The following is a 6,824-nucleotide window of genomic DNA, read 5'->3' as shown; positions in this document are numbered from 1 at the left end:
AGAAGAGGAAAGAAGAGAAAAACAGACTATACATCGCATACAACACAGCTGTGGATATAGATGACCTGAGACGACATGATAATACATCAACTGCTTAGCGAAAATGCTACTGGACTAATGAATGTGGTTGTGTGTGTGTGAGAACATGCAACACCCATGGCACAGGACCTACATGATAACCGTGCTTAGTTATGAGTGTATAAGCGTACAGGGCCACAATCCACAGCCCCCATAAGCATAGGGCAGAGGCCTTCCGGGAGCCAGGGGCAACAGCCCACCGACGTCGCCAGGCCCCAGCCGCCCAGACATGGGCCGTGCACTGGATCCGGGCCCCAGGAGCCCGAGCGCCCCCAAACCCCCCGGCAGAGGCCCCACCCAATACCCAGGAGGGCCAAGCGCCCCAGACAGCCACACAGTGGGTCAGTGCCTGCCCCAGCACCCCTGGCCAAGTGCCCTGGGAGTCAAGACATGCCCACAGGTGGGTGAAGTCGCGAGCAGCGGAGAGAGGCCACGCCGCCCCCCCCATCGGGAGAAGCACAGGCAGGCCAGGCGACAGCAAGTCCAAGATCCAGGCCCAATCATTACCACACACACTTTCATGTCCCATACATCCACACGTCCTCCCTCCCTCGACTCCGCTGGGGTGTAGTGCAGCGGGCACACCAGGGGGCCAGCAGCCCCCCAGCCACCACAGACCCCAAACCAGCAGAACAATTAATTAATCCTCCTGGCCCCTCCCGCCCCGAGCAGCAACCAGGAAGCAGGGGTGTGCGAAGAAGACCCCTCCCCTCACCCTTCTGGCTCTTCAATATTTTCTAATAGTGAGCAATTAAAATTGAGGGGCAGCCAAACTTGTAGAACTGGGAGCGTGGCCCTCTGGGCAGCCTACATACCCAAAGAGCCCCGCCCACCAGATGCCACTCAGTGTAACCACCCCCCAAGACCTAATGTGTGTGTGTGAGTGTGTTTGATAAGTAGTAATGTCTAAGGTGTAATTAAAACACTGCACTGTGGGAACTGCAGAGGGCAACTACTGCAGAGTCCACTACACCCCACCGAACACACACGCCCCCAAAACCCTTCATGTGTGAGTGTGTGCTGTGTACAGGAGCCAGAAGGGAGAGGGGTATGGGGATATACACTGGGGGCAGCCAGGGACTGGCTGCAATAGGCATCCCCGCTACCAGGGAGCCAACACAGGACAGGAGGGCCTGATGTCCACCAGGCTCGGGGCCTGCAGCGACCATATTCTGGGGGCTACTGTACCCCCAGAAGGTACCCATCCCGCCCCACCCCACTCAACCCAACCCCACTCCGGAGGACCTCTACAAAAAAAAAACAAACAACAACAAAAAACAAACAAACAAACCACCCGGTCACACCAGTCGCAGCAGCCCGGGCCTGAGACCCACCATCACCCAGGCCCCCCCAGGCCCCCCCTCAACAGGTGCGCTCTTGTGAAAAAGCAAACAGCGGCAGCAACAAAAACACAACGGGAACACCGTATTGAGGCTTTGTTCTGACCGCTCATTTGGTATGGCGTTTCTTTCAAGCAATTCTCCCGGTTAGCCCGCACTCGGCTCGCTCCCAGAGCCGTGTTAAAGTCTACTTCGCATTCACTCTCTTTTCTCAGCAGACTAAAAGAAAGTTTCATCTTGGGCTCCCTGAAACTTGCATCCTGCACCGCTGTTTGCTTTTTCACAAGAGTAGAGAAGAGTGCACCGTTCCCAGCGGCACTGCAGTACGGGGTCAATGCTTGGAGTGAACGGAGCAAGCTAATTTTTCAACTCCTATTGCTAAAAATCCATTTAATATGTAGTCCTCGTATAGAGGACATATCAGATATTAAACTGATAAGAACAGATACTACACTTGATCTTAGCCAAAAGGCCGAGAAGCGACAACTGTCCACTGGTTCACGTCCGAGGGCCCTTCCTGGCACAATGCGCACTTGTCCGCTAACACCCCTGTTCTTTTTATGGCCATAGGTGGCCAGAGTGTCACTTTGCACCTCCGCCCACCTGCTGCACTGAGCACTCTTCAGCCCTTTTAAATGGTATAACTTTGCACTCCCGCACGCTCCAGCAAGCACCATTCAAGCAACAACTTTGCACTCCAGCTTCGAACATCGGCACAGTCGCAACAAGTAAGGCGACTCTACTCAGAGAAGTCACTCTGCACAGTAACAAGATTTCTTTTGCACAGACAGAAAGGGCTTCACCCGCAAAGGTAAAGCCTGCAAAAAATAGAAACAACTCATTAGTGCTGCTCTCCACAGAAGTCTTTAGTAAAAGGCGAAAGACTTGTACGTTATGAAGAGAAACCAGAGTACGATTATCCGTCACTGCGGGAGCAGGGCATCAGGCTAGTTGGCATAGCCACCTTCCCCATGGTGAGCTTTGCTTGGTTGAGACGCTTGCCCCCCCCCCCCCCCCCCTTGCTCCTCGGCTGACCAAGTAGGAACAATCGGGCCCTATTCGATGGCTGCCTTGTCTTTTACTCTGTGCAAAAGACAAGGCAGCAACAAAAACACCATGGGAAAACCGTAGTGAGGCTTTGTTCTGACCGCTCATTCGGTGTCGCGTTTCTTTCAAGCAATTCTCCCGGTTAGCCCGCACTCGGCTCGCTCCCAGAGCCGTGTTAAAGTCTACTTCGCATTCACTCTCTTTTCTCAGCAGACTCTTGGGATTTTATCAATAAAATGAATTCCTTCACTCAAACTATGTTAAAACTGCTTTGTCCTTCATATTTACCATGTCTTGAAAGATTTAAACAAAAAAACCAACGTTGTACTTTGCAGTAAAAGAAATAGCAAATCTAAAGTTTCAGGAATCCGAGAATAAGCTTACTTTCATGAGTTCTTCACGATTTCGGATTTTGCTATAAAATGAATTCCTTCACTCAAACTAAATTAAAACTGCTAAACCGCTAATCTGTTACATGTAAGGCAGATGTCAAATTCACCGAATTAGGATTATTCGGTATTCGGCCAATCGAGCTGTAGCAGCTTCGGTAAAAGAGTATAAGTTGAAGAGTTTGTGAATAAAGGTGTGCGCACACATAGTGAGCTGTAGGAAAATAGGCAGGGAGCAATGCCGGCTGGGGTATATGTTCTTGTATGTTGTCTGACTGTTTGATTTGAATGTGTTGTGTAAGTGTCCTGTTGAATGTTACATGTTTGGGCTTTGACACACTTCACTGTGGTTGTTAACTGTGTGGTGTGTCCTGAAATGTTATATGTTTGGGCTGTGTGACATGCTTAATGCTTGTCAGTAGCTACCCACTTATTCATATATAGCAACTGACAACGTAAGAAGTCCGGACATACTTTGATAGAGTAGTTGTAGAAGTATCCTTATTGATAATAGATAAACTAATTCATAGTGATAGAACAGTAGATGAACAGGTGCCTGCACATGTCTCACGAAAATAAAATGGATGTATGATTGCTGACGGCAGAGCAATACTGCCAAACTTATGAGTTCTTGTGGCAAACTTGATTCAGTGTCTTGACGTGTATACGCTGTTTCGCTGACTTGATTGTCACAAGAAACAAAGTGTGTTTGATAAGATCCGACCATTTTATTACGGGAGGATCAGTATGTATGGATTCTGATGTGACTGATAAACCCATTCGTATCTTAAGCACAATCTAATACGTCAGACAACGCCCTGGCACACGATAAAAAAAAAAAGAGAGAGCGGTTTTGTGTCCCCACAGTCCATAATGTAGGAAAGAGAGAAAAAACCCTTTCTGATTTGGTGTGTGTGCTCATAGTGCAGAGTGTAGAGAAAAGAAAGCCGTTTTGGTGTCACGGGTGTTGTGACTTACACACACACATTTCTAAATTGAGAAAGGAAATTATTTTAGAGGAAGCACTAGAGTTTAGATCCCACATTTGTTGATAGGCATTCATTTATTTCTTCACTTCTGATAAAAATGATAAGACTGACCTAAAGAATTGGAGGCCCATCACACTTTTAAACTTTGACTGTAAACTTTTTAGCAAGGTTTTAACGACACGGATGTCCTCTGTTTTAGAGGAGGTAATTCACCCAGACCAGGCTTGTGCCATCTCAGAGAGACAACTCACCGACAGCCTCGTACTGATTCGAGACATCATTGATTACGCTAGAGACAGAAACACCCGGCTTGTCATCTTAAATTTAGACTTTGAAAAAGCTTTTGATCGGGTCTCGCATCAATATCTCTTTCAGGTGTTGCAGCCATCGAATAGGGCCCGATTGTTCCTACTTGGTGAGATTTGCTTGGTTGAGACGCTTGCTCCCCCCCCTTGCTCCTCGGCTGACCAAGTAGGAACAATTGGGCCCTATTCGATGGCTGCCTTGTCTTTTACTCTGTGCAAAAGACAAGGCAGCCACAAACACCACGGGAACACCGTATTGAGGCTTTGTTCTGACCACTCATTCGGTGTCGCGTTTCTTTCAAGCAATTCTCCCGGTTAGCCCACACTCGGCTCGCTCCCAGAGCTGTGTTAAAGTCTACTTCGCATTCACTCTCTTTTCTCAGCAGATTAAAAGAAAGTTTCATCTTGGGCTCCCTGAAACTTCCATCCTGCACCGCTGTTTGCTTTTTCACAAGAGCAGAGAAGAGCGCACCGTTCCCAGCGGCACTGCAGTACTGGGTCAATGCTTGGAGTGAACGGAGCAAGCTTCTTTTTCAACTCCTATTCTTAAAAATCCATTTAATATGTAGTCCTCGTATAGAGGACATATTAAACTGATAAGAACAGATACTACACTTGATCTTAGCCAAAAGGCCGAGAAGCGATAACTGTCCACTGTTTCAGGTCCGAGGGCCCTTGCTGGCACAATGCGCACTTGTAGCAGTGTTCTTTTTATGGCCATAGGTGGCCAGAGTGTCACGTTGCACCTCCGCCCACCCGCTGCACTGAGCACTCTTCAGCCCTTTTAAATGGTATAACTTTGCACTCCCGCATGCTCCAGCAAGCACCATTCAAGCAACAACTTTGCACTCCAGCTTCGAACATCGGCACAATCGCAACAAGTAAGGCGACTCTACTCAGAGAAGTCACTCTGCACAGTAACAATATTTCTTTTGCACAGACAGAAAGGGCTTCACCCGCAAAGGTAAAGCCTGCCAAAAATAGAAACAACTCATTAGTGCTGCTCTCCACGAAAGTCTTTAGTAAAAGGCGAAAGACTTGTATGTTATGAAGAGAAACCAGAGTACGATTATCCGTCACTGCGGGAGCAGGGCATCAGGCTAGTTGCCATAGCCACCTTCCCCATGGTGAGCGTTGCTTGGTTGAAACGCTTGCCCCTGTGCAATCGACAAGGCAGCAACAAAAACACCACGGGAACACCGTATTGAGGCTTTGTTCTGACCGCTCATTCGGTTTCTTTCAAGCAATTCTCCCGGTTAGCCCACACTCGGCTCGCTCCCAGAGCCGTGTTAAAGTCTACTTCGCATTCACTCTCTTTTCTCAGCAGACTCTTGGGATTTTATCTATAAAATGAATTCCTTCACTCAAACTATGTTAAAACTGCTTTGTCCTTCATATTTACCATGTCTAGAAAGATTTAAACAAAAAAAAAACCAACGTTGTACTTTGCAGTAAAAGAAAGAGCAAATCTAAAGTTTCAGGAATCCGAGAATAAGCTTACTTTCATGAGTTCTTCAAGATTTCGGATTTTGCTATAAAATGAATTCCTTCACTCAAACTAAATTAAAACTGCTAAACCGCTAATCTGTTACATGTAAGGCAGATGTCAAATTCACCGAAATAGGATCTAAGGGTATTCGGCCAATCGAGCTGTAGCAGCTTTGGTAAAAGAGTATAAGTTGAAGAGTTTGTGAATAAAGGTGTGCGCACACATAGTGAGCTGTAGGAAAATAGGCAGGGAGCAATGCCGGCTGGGGTATATGTTCTTGTATGTTGTCTGACTGTTTGATTTGAATGTGTTGTGTAAGTGTCCTGTTGAATGTTACATGTTTGGGCTTTGACACTTCACTGTGGTTGTTAACTGTGTGGTGTGTCCTGAAATGTTATATGTTTGGGCTGTGTGACATGCTTAATGCTTGTCAGTAGCTACCCACTTATTCATATATAGCAACTGACAACATAAGAAGTCTGGACATACTTTGATAGTAGTTGTAGAAGTATCCTTATTGATAATAGATAAACTAATTCATAGTGATAGAACAGTAGATGAACAGGTGCCTGCACATGTCTCACGAAAATAAAATGGGTGTATGATTGCTGACGGCAGAGCAATACTGCCAAACTTATGAGTTCTTGTGGCAAACTTGATTCAGTGTCTTGACGTGTATACGCTGTTTCGCTGACTTGATTGTCACAAGAAACAAAGTGTGTTTGATAAGATCCGACCATTTTATTACGGGAGGATCAGTATGTATGGATTCTGATGTGACTGATAAACCCATTCGTATCGTAAGCATAATCTAATACGTGAGACAACGCCCTGGCACACAATCAAAAAAAAAAAGAGAGAGCGGTTTTGTGTCCCCCACAGTCCATAATGTAGAAAAGAGAGAAAAAAGCCTTTCTTATTTGGTGTGTGTGCTCACAGTGCAGAGTGTAGAGAAAAGAGAGAAAAGAAAGCCGTTTTGGTGTCACGGGTGTTGTGACTTACACACACACATTTCTGAATTGAGAAAGGAAATTATTTTAGAGGAAGCACTAGAGTTTAGATCCCACATTTGTTGATAGGCATTCATTTATTTCTTCACTTCTGATGAAGTTTCAACAATAAACAACAAACTTTGTATTATGAGAAAGAACCAGACTCATTCTTCAGGAATCCGAAAATAAGCTCTA

General features: G+C 46.3%; 4 non-coding genes across 4 annotated transcripts; all 4 read right to left on the bottom strand.

Moving 5' to 3' along the window:
• Positions 1-1,711: 1,711 nt before the first annotated feature.
• On the bottom strand, positions 1,712-1,902 carry LOC140280581 (U2 spliceosomal RNA). The gene has a single exon (XR_011909523.1). It is a non-coding gene; the product is annotated as a U2 spliceosomal RNA (small nuclear RNA).
• A 317-nt stretch (positions 1,903-2,219) lies between these two features.
• On the bottom strand, positions 2,220-2,332 carry LOC140280575 (U5 spliceosomal RNA). The gene has a single exon (XR_011909518.1). It is a non-coding gene; the product is annotated as a U5 spliceosomal RNA (small nuclear RNA).
• Positions 2,333-4,609: 2,277 nt separating this feature from the next.
• On the bottom strand, positions 4,610-4,793 carry LOC140280466 (U2 spliceosomal RNA). Its single transcript, XR_011909432.1, has one exon. It is a non-coding gene; the product is annotated as a U2 spliceosomal RNA (small nuclear RNA).
• A 308-nt stretch (positions 4,794-5,101) lies between these two features.
• LOC140280667 (U5 spliceosomal RNA) lies at positions 5,102-5,215 on the bottom strand. Its single transcript, XR_011909602.1, has one exon. It is a non-coding gene; the product is annotated as a U5 spliceosomal RNA (small nuclear RNA).
• Positions 5,216-6,824: the final 1,609 nt, after the last annotated feature.

Source organism: Leuresthes tenuis, unplaced genomic scaffold (genome assembly GCF_036924035.1).
Source record: "Leuresthes tenuis unplaced genomic scaffold, fLeuTen1.0.hap1 SCAF_21, whole genome shotgun sequence".
In the NCBI taxonomy this organism is placed as follows: Eukaryota; Metazoa; Chordata; class Actinopteri; order Atheriniformes; family Atherinopsidae; genus Leuresthes; species Leuresthes tenuis.
This window is presented reverse-complemented; position numbering and strand designations above follow the sequence as displayed.